The sequence below is a fragment of the Sturnira hondurensis genome, unplaced genomic scaffold (assembly GCF_014824575.4).
Source record: "Sturnira hondurensis isolate 20B ecotype Veracruz unplaced genomic scaffold, ASM1482457v3 Scaffold0000780, whole genome shotgun sequence".
In the NCBI taxonomy this organism is placed as follows: domain Eukaryota; kingdom Metazoa; phylum Chordata; class Mammalia; order Chiroptera; family Phyllostomidae; genus Sturnira; species Sturnira hondurensis.
In genome coordinates, this window is record NW_028073411.1 from 3,319,855 (window position 1) to 3,333,430 (window position 13,576).

The 13,576-nt window shown below is 37.0% G+C and overlaps 1 protein-coding gene across 2 annotated transcripts in view; it reads right to left on the minus strand.

Moving 5' to 3' along the window:
• STIM2 (stromal interaction molecule 2) overlaps positions 1 to 13,576 on the minus strand; it is a 130,812-nt gene that overhangs the window by 28,474 nt on the left and 88,762 nt on the right. The gene's annotated exons all lie outside the window — the stretch shown is intronic.

Consider the following 13,576-nt stretch of genomic DNA (forward strand, 5'->3'; position numbering starts at 1 on the left):
AGCACATAAAAGAGACCAAATACTCATATAGTTAATCATAAAATAACCATCAATGTAAAGTTTGTACAGGATGAAACAATCCATTATTTCCCTGAATGTAGGAAACTTACCAGATATATACATATTTATTCATCCTTCTTTCCACATAGTACAATAAACCTAAGTATCAGGTTCTACTCTAAGTACTGAGAATACGGTAATAAAGAAGATGAATAAAGTCATTGCCCTCATGGAGCTCAAATTATTTGGGGAGTGAAAAGGGGCAATTCATGAAAGAAAGAAGAAAAGGGGGTGCAGAGTTCAGGTAGTCATCGGCTATTAAGAAAGGAAGAAGGGAACGATGTCAGGATAAATCTCTCTGAAAAGCTAAACTGAGACCTAAAAATTGCAAGGAGCCAACATTGTGCTAATCTGGATTAAAAAATATCTCAAATGAAAGGAAAGGCTAATGTAAAGGCCTTAGGACAGAAATGAACTTCGGCAATGGTTTAGAGACAGGAAGAAAGCAGTCAGAAAGTCCAGATCATAAGAGGATTTTCAAAAATTCTGGACACTTTTCCCATTTCAGTAAGAAGATGGCAAGGATAAAATAATCTATGTTGTTAAAATATAAGTCTCCAAAATGTGAATAATGGATTGTAGGAAACAAAACTGAAAACAGAGAGAAACAGGAGACCATTCCTTATATATCTGTCCAAGCAGAAGAGGTTATTGTCTTGAACTATGGTGCTGGTAGAGACTATGGTGACTTGTGGTCAGACTCAGGACATATTCTGGGAATAATGCTGTCAGGTGTGCTGATAACATGGGTGGGGGTTGATAGCTAGAAGAAAGCCAAAAAAGTGCAGAGGGTGGAGTCATTAACTTAAACAAGAAAGAATGGCTGGAAGAGACCAGAGAAGCAAGTAGCGGCAGGTGTCGGAGATCAAAGTTCTGTTTAGACATGTTATGTTTAAAGTAGGTATTAGACATTTAAGAGCAGATAAACAGAATCCATCACACTTACAAGTCTGAAGGTGAGGAGAGGGTGGGGTTAGTAATGGAGATATAAACTGGGAGTGATCAGCATACAGTACAGATTAGACTGAGTGAAGACAGCCATTAATAGCTAATAACCCTAATGATTTCTAAGAGACTGACCCCAAGTCATGAAGAAAATGATAGCCAGCATCTCTTCTCATGGTCACTGAGTTTGAATTAAGCTTTCTATTGATACATGCACTTTTTCCTTTAAGGCTTAAAAATTTTTACTTGAGGCACTAACCTGATTATCTCCATTTTGGAGATTAGAAACTGAGTAGTTAGTGGGACCAAAGTAGTCAGTAGCAAGACTAAACTCGAACCCAGGCAACCAACCTCAGGACCTGACTTTGTGCTACCCTGAGAGCAATATTAATTAACAGTAGAGATATAAACAAGCAGCTAAATATGGGAAGCAACTCAGATATTTTTGTCTGAAGAGTATGAAGGATGGTAAAGAGTTTATCCAAAGGAAAGGATGCAGGTACACTTGAAAAAATGAAGGGCTGCATATTATCTGTATTTAATTAGAGGATTTTGGAAAACAAAGTGCTTATATGCCACAGAAATGGTAAAGGAAACTGAAGAAAACAAGTGAGCAATAAAGGCAGATCTGGGAATCCATTTGTGTAAAAATAAATTTGAGGAAAGATCTTGCTGGTGAACTACAAATTATTAATTCATTTTTATAAAATTATATTTTCACAATATGCCTTTTTCATTATTTAGAGAATGAACATAAATGCACTGAAAATTGCATATGGTAATTAATAATTTCATACTGAAACAAAGCTTTGACTATTTCTTTTATGTTCTCTGCTGCACAGGTTCCCACTCTAAGCTTGGACATATGCCTGGAGCTGCCGTATCAATTTAGCCAAATAACTTAGATTATCAGCCAAAGATTCAGGCCCTGGGTACCTTCTACTAAATTTAATAGATTCGAAGTATCCTCTTTCCCCTTTTTTTTTCTTTTAGCCTCTTTACTCTTATGTTTCTTCCTATTCAAAATGAACTGCCGTGAGCATTACCCTGTCTTAACTGCCAAGAAACCAACAGCGCAGCTGCACCTCACACACCCACACAAAAACCTCAGCCAAGAAAACAGGATTCTCTGTCACTTCTAGGCTGTTCAACTATCAACAGCAAAAATCCCTAAACCTAAACACACCAGGACATCAAAATATTCCCTCCACTGTAATGAGCCAGGACAGAAAGACAGAAAAATCAAATGAAAAATAATTTGTAGTTACAAGCACCCAAACCCTAGTACATTATCTAGCAAACTGAGTGTTACAGAGGTTCTAAAGTAGTCTTCTTTACAACGAATATTCACAACAACAAAATTCTGATGCACAGCACACACTTCACTCCAGGAGGAGGCCCACTCCCCGTGCTGTTGATTTCGATGCCTTCACTTCTCTTCTCGTGACCAGGGCTTGCATTTTGTCTTAGTCTTTTCTGCTCCCAACATACTAATTAACTGTCTTCCAATTCTTAGGACAGAACGTTCTATGTCCTTCCTCGGGGCTTTGGCCCATGCTGTTCATCAGTATGAGACCCTTTTCTCCATTCCTGTGACTCCCCTTCACCTATTTACTTTATTGAGTCCTCCTATCTCAGTTAAAACTTTTAGGAGAGCCTTCCCAAACACTGCTTTATGATCATAAATCACTCTACTTTTTATGCATATCATTTAACTAATTATATTTATTTGTATGATTATTTCAACATCTGTTTAATCCACTAAAGCATAAGCTTTTTGCTCACCATCCTATCCCTAGCACTTGGTACATAAAGAGCGTTCAACAAATTATTTATTAGATCCTCTTGAATAAAGAAGTAGAACATGTGTAATTGGCAGGTACTATGAAGATTTATTTACACAGTTTAGTAAGAAGAACCTAATAACCAGATATAGAAATCTGTATGTATAAGCAATTCTTGACAGCAAAGGAGTTACTTATTTAAGAATTATCTGGGTCCTTATTACATGCCTCTCACTGCTCTGTTCGTAGGTGCTGCTGTCAAACAGCACTTCCACCAGAGGGTAGGCAGGGAAAGGTACTGTATTCCTTTCAAAATACATTTCCCTATCTGCAACGCCACAAAAATGCCAATTTCTACACTTTTAACATGTTGTTTCTGCAACAAATCATGGCCAATACTATCAGTTGGTGTCTCTGAGTGATTTGGGGCAATTTATTGCAAGACCAGCAGAAAGAACTCTGGAAAGAGTCCTGATTCCCGTTCCATCTGTGCCACTGGTTCATCACGACACCACAGGCAGGTTATCTAACTATGACTCAGTTTCTCTGGGCTAGACCACCTTTAAAGTTCATTCAAATTCTGTGTGTATGATTCCATTATCACATACGCAAGTTGGAATTTAAAAGAGCGCTAAGCTGTTATCCTAGAAGAGTAGGTTTATAGAATACTGAGAGGAAAGAAGTCCATAGACTGTCAGGACAGCAGTAGAAACTGTTGCTAACATTTATAATATGTTTGTTAAATACCAGGAGATTTGCAAATGTTATTTCAAATACTTATTGCAGCAACTCTTTGAAGTAAGATACTTTTATCATCATATTGATCCTAAAAGTTTATGAAGGTGAAATTCCTTTTTTAAAAAAAGATTTTATTTATTTTTAGAAAGAGGGGAAGGGAAGGAGAAAGAGTGGGAGAGAAACATCAACGTGTGGTTGCCTCTCACGTGCCCCATACAGGGGACCTGGCCCACAACCCAGAACCAGAGGCCCTTTGGTTTGCAGGCCTGCACTCAATCCACTGAGCTATGCCAGCCAGGGCTTGAAGGTGAAATTAGAGATAACCAATTAGTAAATGACCCAATCAGGTATCAGAACAAGTCTGTTTCTAGAATTTTTAACCTCTGTGCAGTAGCAATGCCTCTTTGGAGTTAGGTTAAGTGATAATAATAATCCAAATAACTAAATTAGGTACTACAAGCAGACAATTTATGCTCCAGTCATACCTGCAGCCATATTTCCAGCTTTCTGAATGTACCATATTCCTCTGGGCCACTCCTTCAACCTGGAATGATTTTTCCTTCTCCTTCCTTCTTTACCAGGTTTGCCTCCACCTTTAAGACTCAGACCAGGAACTCCTTCCCCACACAGTCTTCCCTGGTCACCCTTTTCCAGATCATAGTTGCTCTTCTTTATGTCCCCCAATCACCTCTACCATATCTGGTCCTGGATTCATCACCTACTGCAATGTGACTGGCCATCCCTGCCTTACCTCCTGGATGATGAGTTCCTAGAGGGCAGGAACTTGTTCTTCTACCCGCACAGTAATTATTATTAGCATAATGTCACATTCATTTGATATAGGATTTTATATTTTTATTATACACTTTCACATATTTTTATTTAATCCTCCACCAACCAAATTTAAGAGATAGCTGTTACTTCTACAGTCTTATACTTGGTCAAGAGAGGCCAAGTAATCACACTTGTGATCACACATGTCTAGGAAATGGGACAGCTAGAATTTGAACTATAATCTTCAGACTCCAAGCTCACTACCAATACAGGTGGCTCTTGATTTGGAACAATAACTCACTGTTTAACTATAAAACTTGAAACACATTTTTTCTTAGAAACAAATCTTTCATTCAATAGTATTAATAATATGAGAGTCAAGCATTATATATAAGCAATCTGTCACAGGCAATTGCATTAGTGGATTCAGGATTCCACTACAGACAACATGTGTCCATCATGAAGACCTGGAGGTAGTAACACAAGAGCTCAATGAAGCTCTGCCAGTTCTTCAACATGGGGGTAGCTCCTAAGACTGAAAAAGGGGGCTCTAAGAGACTGCAGGGTAAGATTTCAAAGAGCCAGAGGATTCAGAGCTGGAGCAGGGCTTCGGGGCAAAGGAGAGGGTCGGGGGAGGAGAGTAGGGACAGGACAGTGAACAGAACCAAATTTCCAGGAGATACAGGGGTGTGCGGAAGTAGGACGTACGCGTGGGGGCACACACTTAGGGATTCCCACAGGAACAGAGACAGGATGAGGCGTCTCCTTTTCACTATTCCTCTCCCTTGCTGTTATCAACAGGGCTATCTCTACCCTAGGAAATAATGTTCCTGATTCTGCACCAAAATCATTTTCCTTTCTTCCCCTTCCTACTTGCTACCACTACCATGTAATTATTTTGGATGCTTAAAAAAGATAAAAATTATAACTATAATTTTATAAATTATAAAAGCAAAACATAAGAATGCACGAGACAGCAGTAGATCAGTAGAAATGGAGAAAATGAAGAGACAGTAAGGGCTAGAAACAGCAACCAAGAAGTAAGGAAACTAGCAGTCCTGTGGCCACGCAGTCGAAGCAACCTTCTACAAAGACACATAAGGCATACACAGGTACACCTTCAGTTGTACAAACGAGGTTATAAGCAGAAGAAAGTGACTGCTCCCTCCCCTTAATTTCTATAGTACTTACTATTTCTAACAAATGGCATATCATATGTGCTGCCTTATTTTGTAACTACTTGCCTCACCACATCTTATATTTCTAACATATTATATATTGTAAACTTCCGTAACAGGCATGATAAAGCCCAGCATAAAGTTGCCATTTAAGTATTAGCTGAATGCATAACTTTTTTCTTCCTTAGAGACAAGAACCTGTTTTGTTTGTTTTAATCCTCACCAGAGGATATGTTTATTGATTTTAGAGACAGATGAGGAAGAAAATGAGGGGGAAAAAGAGGGTAAGATGGGGAGGGGGAGGGAGGAAAGAGATAGAGAGAGAGAGAGAGAGAGAGAGAGGGAGAGGGAGAGAGAGAAACATCTATCAGTCATGATGCTTCCCGTAGGCGCCTGGAATGACTAAACCCACAACATAGGTTATGTGCCCTGACTGGGGATGGAACCAGCAACCCTTTGGTGTACAGAACAATGCTCTGACCAAGTGAGCCACCCAGCCAGGGATGTTTTATTTTGTTTTTAATTGTCTACTTGCTCTCCCAGTAAAACACACAATACTGTTTTCATTACATCTTATTTCAAAGAAGCACTGGAAAATCCCTGACTCCGAAACAGGATCACAGGGACCTATATAACCTAATGGCAGTTAGAAGGTGACAATTCATGGCTGTGTGTCTGACAGTAGGATGACATAAGCATCTGTGTGTGCTTCAGTGCACCCCTGCCTTAAGTAAACATGGTATACACAAAGCAGTGTGAAGGACAAACATTAAAAGATTACTTGCTGCTTTCACCTGTAATAGGGAATTTTATAAAACCAATCTATCCCATACACTTAGTCACATACTTGCAGTACCATATTTTGCTGTGTATAATGTGCATGTTTCCGCCCAAAATTCTGAAGGAAAAATAAGGGTGCATGTTATACATGGGTAGTACCCAAAATAACTGGTATCTGTTCTTGTGTTTTATAATTATTTGTTACATAAAATTTCTTATACCATAATATGTTCAAAAATAAATGCTAAAATTCCTTTACAATATAAAAAACAAGTATCTAAATATAAATAAATAAATTTTGAATTAAAAAATTAAAACAAAAGATTTTTTTCCTGAAAGTTTGGTCCAAAAACGTGGGTGAGCATTATACACAGCAAAACTCAGTGAGTTACAGACCTAAAAACACAAAACAGCTTACTGAAGTACCACCATGTAAGTTTTTTTCTGTTATATTTCATATAAATTCATGCTGTCCTAAAAATCCTCAAAGATGGTATGTGAAATCACCTACATACTATGGAAGAAAAACTAATCTCTAAAGTATTAGTGTGCATGTAGAAACATGTTAATAGCAGTAGCTAATATTTTGAGTACTTGACAATTTCCAATAACTGTACAAAATGCTTTTAATGAATTATTTCTTAAAATTGTTTCAACATTCCAATCTTGGTTTAAAGATCAAGGCTGCTCAGAGAATATGAGTAACTTGCCTCAATTCACACACCAAGTAAGTAGTGAAGATAAGACTCAAAACTCTGTCTGTTGTCAAAGCCCCAACTCAACCAATAAGCTCCTCCTTGTCTCCTTCCCCAGCCTGCTGAGAAAATTTCCAAATACAGCCTACCTCACTATTAGTCAAGTCAGGCCTTGGGTATAACAGACACACCTTACACTTATTCTGCATTTCACTTAATAGCTCTCCTACTAGTTTTTTAAAACCACTAAATCCTAAATTTATGATAAAAAACCATTTGTAACGTTGTTCTTAATTTTAAGAAGGCCACTGACTGCCCTGGCAGGTGTGGCTCACTTGGATGGGTGCTGTTCTGCAAAGGAATGTTGCCGGTTCACTTTCCAGTCGGGGTACAGGCCGAGGCTGTGGGTTCAGTCCTTGGTAGGGGTGCATATGAAAGGCAACAAATTGATGTCTGTCTCTCACCTCACTGTTTCTCCCCCACTCCTGTCCCTTTCTCTGTCCCTCCTTTCCCCCCTAGAAATAAAGGAAGAAAGGGAGAGGGGATCGAGGGACAGAGAAAGGGACAGAGGCACTAGCATCACTAATACATTTTAGAGAAATCAACTTCTGACCTCATATTATAGTACTGTACAGTTAAATACTTTCCATTAAAGCATAAAAACATCTTTATAAGTATCAAAGGTTTGATAAAAGGGTCAGGGAGGAGGAAGAATAAACATTATTAATGAAAGTAACTTTATTTAAAGTTGGCCATATGAAATGGTCATTGAAAAAAGTTCCTATATTTTGAAGCTTGTGATATATGAGCTAAAAACTAGTCAGTTACAAAAAATATCTGAATTGTTGACACTTATATGAAATACTATACTCCAAAATATGAGTGTAGTATTCACCACTTTTCTAAATTTAATCTCAACTGAGAATTTCAAGTTACATAAAAGCCTCAGAAGTTCTCTTTACAGTGACAGACATACATACTCACCACAGGAAAATGCCATTAACCCCAAGGTTCAATATGGCAAAACTTTGATAAAAAGCAAATTTAACAAAATGTAATATAAACATAAAAATAACTTGTTAAAATACTAAAGATGAAAAAATGTAAAGCCTTCTACATTTCATCTTAGCTCAGTTTATAGATGTTGTGGTGTCACTTCTGAGTGAAACTGACAGGACCAGCTGCTCAGCACAGTCAGACGGGCTTATCTTTAGGACAGAGGCAGAACGGGGGCTCCTCAGTTGCTCAATGGTCAGCGGAGCATGTCTTTATAACACGGACTAAATTCCTGCAACATGCTCTATTTGGACATCTAAAAGCCACAGCCTGAATTTGGGAAGTCCAGATAGTAGTAGTTGTACCAAAGAGAAATACACATTTTCTTTCATGAATTCCTTACCTTTCACCATGCAAAAATTATATGAAATTTTCAGGTAGACTAGGTAAATGTAGGTGCATGTGTGAACATTCAGAACTTAAAAACGATCAGGGTGTTCTCCTCCTAACAGTGGTACAATGGTCACTACAGAGGGGCGTTACTACTTTTTCTGTTGTAAACTGCAATCAGCTTCTTATTAAACAGAGTGTACTATCAACCTAGCTTCACGAACATGGTGAGAGGTAATAAAGTCATATCTTAAAAGCAGAAATTGGAGAAACACTGAATCTCAAAACTATATGACTGTTCTGAGACTAACAAAACATATTTGAAGTGACTCAGGAATGGTAAAAAGTGTTCTACAAATGTGTATTTATTATCATAATAAAATAATCAGAATTTTTCTAATTAAGGAAATTCAAGAAAAACACTTCCTTTATGACTCAACAAAACCAATGGACTCAATGACCATAAGGAAACTAAATGTTTAATCAAGTTTTCCTAAATATGTCATTGAAGATATCACCTGAGCAACACAGTGACTGAATCTCTGAGTATTCGTGCTTTCAGTTTATACTTGTCCCTCCGTTTCTTTCCTCTTAAAAAAAAAAAACACTGAGCAGAGAATAAAAAGAACATTTTGCATCAAATAAAGGTAAATTCTGTAAGGACAGGATTTCTTATTCATCTCTATTATTTCCAACATGCTATACAATACCAAAACTAGAGCAGGCACTAAACCAATGTGGAGTGGCAGCTACATCTTAGGACCTCAAGTAACACTTGCTGAATGGATGAGTGAATGGATGACAAAATGATTCTATTAAGCAAAGCTGCTAGAAAAACGCCACCTTCATTCACTCTTTTTAGTGGCATTTCTAGAAAAGGAAATAAATTCTTTCAAAAGTACAACTAAGTTTCATAAAATTGAGGGAATGTTTTTCAAAGAATATGTTTAACAACATAACTTCTTCAAAATGATAGCTTTACAATTTTTTTCTTTAATTTTCTGCTATTAAATTACCAGAAATGCTTTTTTCTCTTGAAATTTGAAAGTTTCTTCAAAAGTTTTTCTGTGCAAATAACTAGGGCTTCTTTTATTCAACAAATATTTACTGAGTGTATGGTAATTACTGACAGGCAACGAATAAAATAAATGTAAAATATCAGAGTCAATATTGCTAAGAAAAGCAGAAAGCTCACTGTAAAAAGAAAGGTATTGACTTTAACAGGGAGTTCAACAAAAAATGAACACAAAATCCAGTTAATATTTTCTAAAGGGCATAAAAGGCCTCCTAAAACTTAGGCTTTCACGCCTGGTTGTTACACAGTCTCCAGGTAAGAAGAGGTATTACATCCCTAACTTGTTAATGCTAGTTTCTTCTAGAATAGAAAAAAATATAACTGACTCCAATAGCAGATGCACCTTCAAGATAAATTCACTCAGAAAATTTCTGTTTGACCTGCAGCTTTTTCTAGTACGATTAACACTTAAAAATCTAACAGTTCGCAATACTATTAGGTGCAATTACTTGGTATATATATCTTCCAACTGAGGCTTACTTACTATATATAGTAGTGCTTTAACTATTATTAATACCAAAACAACTTTCAGGAAAAGGCTGCTTGTTTTGTGAGTACTGGCATAATGGTTAAAACAATAAAATACTAAGTAGCCTCCCCATTCAATGTGGTTTTTTGTCAATAGCTAGAGTTATATGAGGAAGAAAACATGTGAATAATGTGCTTCAATGAAAAATTAATCCATAAAAACAGATTAACACAATAACACTACACAATGTGCACTCTGACTTTCCAAAGTTTTTCCAATTTTCAAACTCACTTCAAACCCCTTCAATTGCCCAAGGAATTAAAAACAGGGAAAGGGTTGTTAAGCTAGAATTATCCCAGGAGTGTTGGTATCAGAGTGAAGTCATTAACTTTTAATATACAGAGAGAAACAGAGCTGCGTGCATTTCTTAACTGTCCACCACAAGAGCCTGATACAAAACACCTCAGCAGCTCTGAGCACACCTGGTACACAAACACTGGTTTCTAAACACCACCACAACTAAACGTAAGACCCATTGGAGAAACCTTGGAGAAATGCTTGTTTCCAGAGCTAAGGCTAAGAAATAACAAAATGAGCCTGAACCATCTGTTTGTGCTAGAAATGAAGGGCTCAAAAAATGATGGGGACATACATGCAAAAAGAATGTAGAAGCCAACTTGAAAGGCTTCTCACTAGCCAATTTTGGGATAATTTAAGCCTCAAAATAATGATAACAAATTATAACCCACTGGAAAAAAAAACAGGAAAATAGGAATTTGGATGCCCACACTGATGTAAACAAATAAAAGCAGAAGATCAATCTTCAGAACAACCATAAGATTTGAGATGCATTATTTCTCTAATTTCTATTTTCAAGATATGTCTGTTATCAGCCACCATCTTCACAGAACAAGATGTTGATGATACATTCTGTTTAAACCTTTTCCTCACAGTAGAAAGCAAATGAATAAATAGAAACAATGATAGAATTTGCAAAATTGCAATCTGGCAACCATCAATGTAATAATTCAGGCAAGAAACATCCATGGATGTTAAAACTTGTGAGTAAAATGATAGAAGGAATGGGATGTTACAAACTGTCCAAGTTTCTGTTCACACATACACACATACACACACAAACATTTATTAATTACAAAGGTGAAGATAAGGTAACTTCATGGTTACAGAAATGTAGCAGATAGCATCTTGATACCATGTGCCACTCAAAAGAATGTAATGAAAAGAATCATTTCTCCCACAGTCCAGCCCAAAATGCATGACCTGGATATAATCATGAAAGCATCAAACAAATCCTAATTTAGTTACAATCTACAAAATGATACTTTTAAGAATTAGTCATCAAAGACATGCAAGTCCAGGAAACACTAAGAAACTGTTCCACATCAAACACAGACTACAGAGGCAGACAACTGTGTATGACACCCATTCCTGGATCCTCTGGCAAAACTGCAATTGAGGGACTCTGGACCAAGTGCTTGGGGGAGTTCTTTGTTCTGGTCTTGTAACTTTTCACTAAATTTAAAATTAAATTTAAAAAGTTAAAATTTCAAAAAGAAATCTTTCAATTATTTTTCATTTATGTAGGTACAGGCTTCTAATAATTGCTAACTTCTCTATTACTTTGCAGCTTGTGTTTTTTCTTCAAAAAAAGTATAATAATCTTTCAATAGCAGCAAAATAAATAGCAAATACGAGGCCCTTATTTGCTGTCAATTACTGTTCCAAATTCTATATATTCATTAACTCATTTAATCCTTAACACACTCTTTTAAAGAGGGTACTATTATTAGCTACATTTTTTAGATGGGGGAGTTAAATGCAAAAAGATGAAGGTACTTTCCCGAGGTCACAAATCTAGTAACTGTTAGGTAGAGACTTGACTCCAGGCAGTTAGTAAAGCTCCACACTTACTTTGGGATATTGTCTCTCTCGGAGAGGGTAACAACAATACCTTGTGGTTTCTTAAGATACCAGTGTCTAAAAGATTCGAGGCTTCACCGATTATGAAATCTCAGAACCCACAAAAAGTTACGTGTTCAATACTCAGGAGTACCAGGTTGAAAAAAAAAGTAAGATAATTTCCAAAATTTACAGTGTTGGAAAGCTTCTCATAAGAATTTAGGGTGTTTATCTAGCAAAGAGCTAATAAACTACTATAAAAATATTTATGGTGCCTTTTGAGAACTAGAGGTTAAAGGAAAACCATTCTCCTGAATTGGTTTTTGGTTGCATTCTGGGACAATCTACAATTTTAGTAGTCTTTTTTTAGAAGCATGCTGATTATATTGTTTTAAACTACTAAAACAACAAAACTTTATTAATTCTCTACTTTTATAGGCTGGGGTTGAAATAACCCGTTCCATATTTGCTTTGCTTTTTCTAATTGTCTATTTAATAATTCTAAATTCTATTCCTTTATTTTTTTGTTCTCTTGCAAGTGACTTTGTTTCCCAGATCTGGAGTGCTTGCTGGTTTCAATTCCCGCCGCCCCCCCCCCCCACCTCCCCAGGCCCCAGCTGTGCCAATGGGAAGAAAGTAATTCTGCTTACTTTAGTGAAACAATGTTGGAGACAAACCAACAAGTTATTACCAAACAATTAAATTCAGAATTCTTGTTAAATTATAAATTGCCTTTTCTTATATTGTTTTCCATGCAAACAATATAATTTATTATCTAGTAAGAATTATATTTTAATGGAAGCACTGACAACTAAAAACAGTAAAAGTCATCTCTAAATCCCACCTAACCCATTTATTTGCAACATAAACAATTTCTTGTATTTCAGAAGACAAACACCATAGCCCTTTGTAGTCTACATATGCCTTCATTCTACATAAATGCTATAATATACTGTACCAATTTGATATTTCAGAGAATTCTGCTCCTATTAATGTAAAAAAACAAAGATATTGCTAGTACTATCAAATTAATTTTTGAAAAAATACTATCCAAATTTTCATGAATAATTCAGCACTATAAACTATAAAACTATCATTTCATAAGGTAGCCTAGGTCAGGCTGCACGACCCCCAGGCCATGAACTGGTGCCAATCCGTGCCCTGTTTAGGAACCAGGCCGCACAGCAAAGCTTCGTCTGTATTTACAACCGCACCCCATCACTCCCACTCCCACCTGAGCTCCACCTCCTGGTCAGATTGGCAGTGGCATCAGATTCTCACAGGAGCTTGAACCTTACTGTGAACGGTACACAAGGGACCTAGGTTGCACACTCCTTATGAGAATCTAATGCCTGATGATCTGAGGTGTAGCTGAGGTGGTGATCCTAGCATTGATTGGCTACAAATACAGATTATCACTTGCAGAGAGGTTTGGCTGCAGAGACCATAATAAATCAAGTGCCTGCTGACTCACACCAAAACCCTATCAGTGAGTGGCAAGTGACAACTGAGCTGCATCTGGTGGCAGGCTCTACACCCCCTTGCCCCTGGTCTGGGGAAAACCGACTTCCACGAAACCAGTCTCTTGTGCCCAAAAGGTTGGGGTCCACTGGCGTAGGTCACATAAAAATTGCTTTTCCTCGACCTGGTAACAGCAAGGTATTACCTGTATCTTATAATTCAATAAAACTTTTTGTAATTTCATAAAGGCATATCCTCCTAGACAATATTTTGACTTGCTTTATAAATTTTATACTTATTGGTGCTCTAAT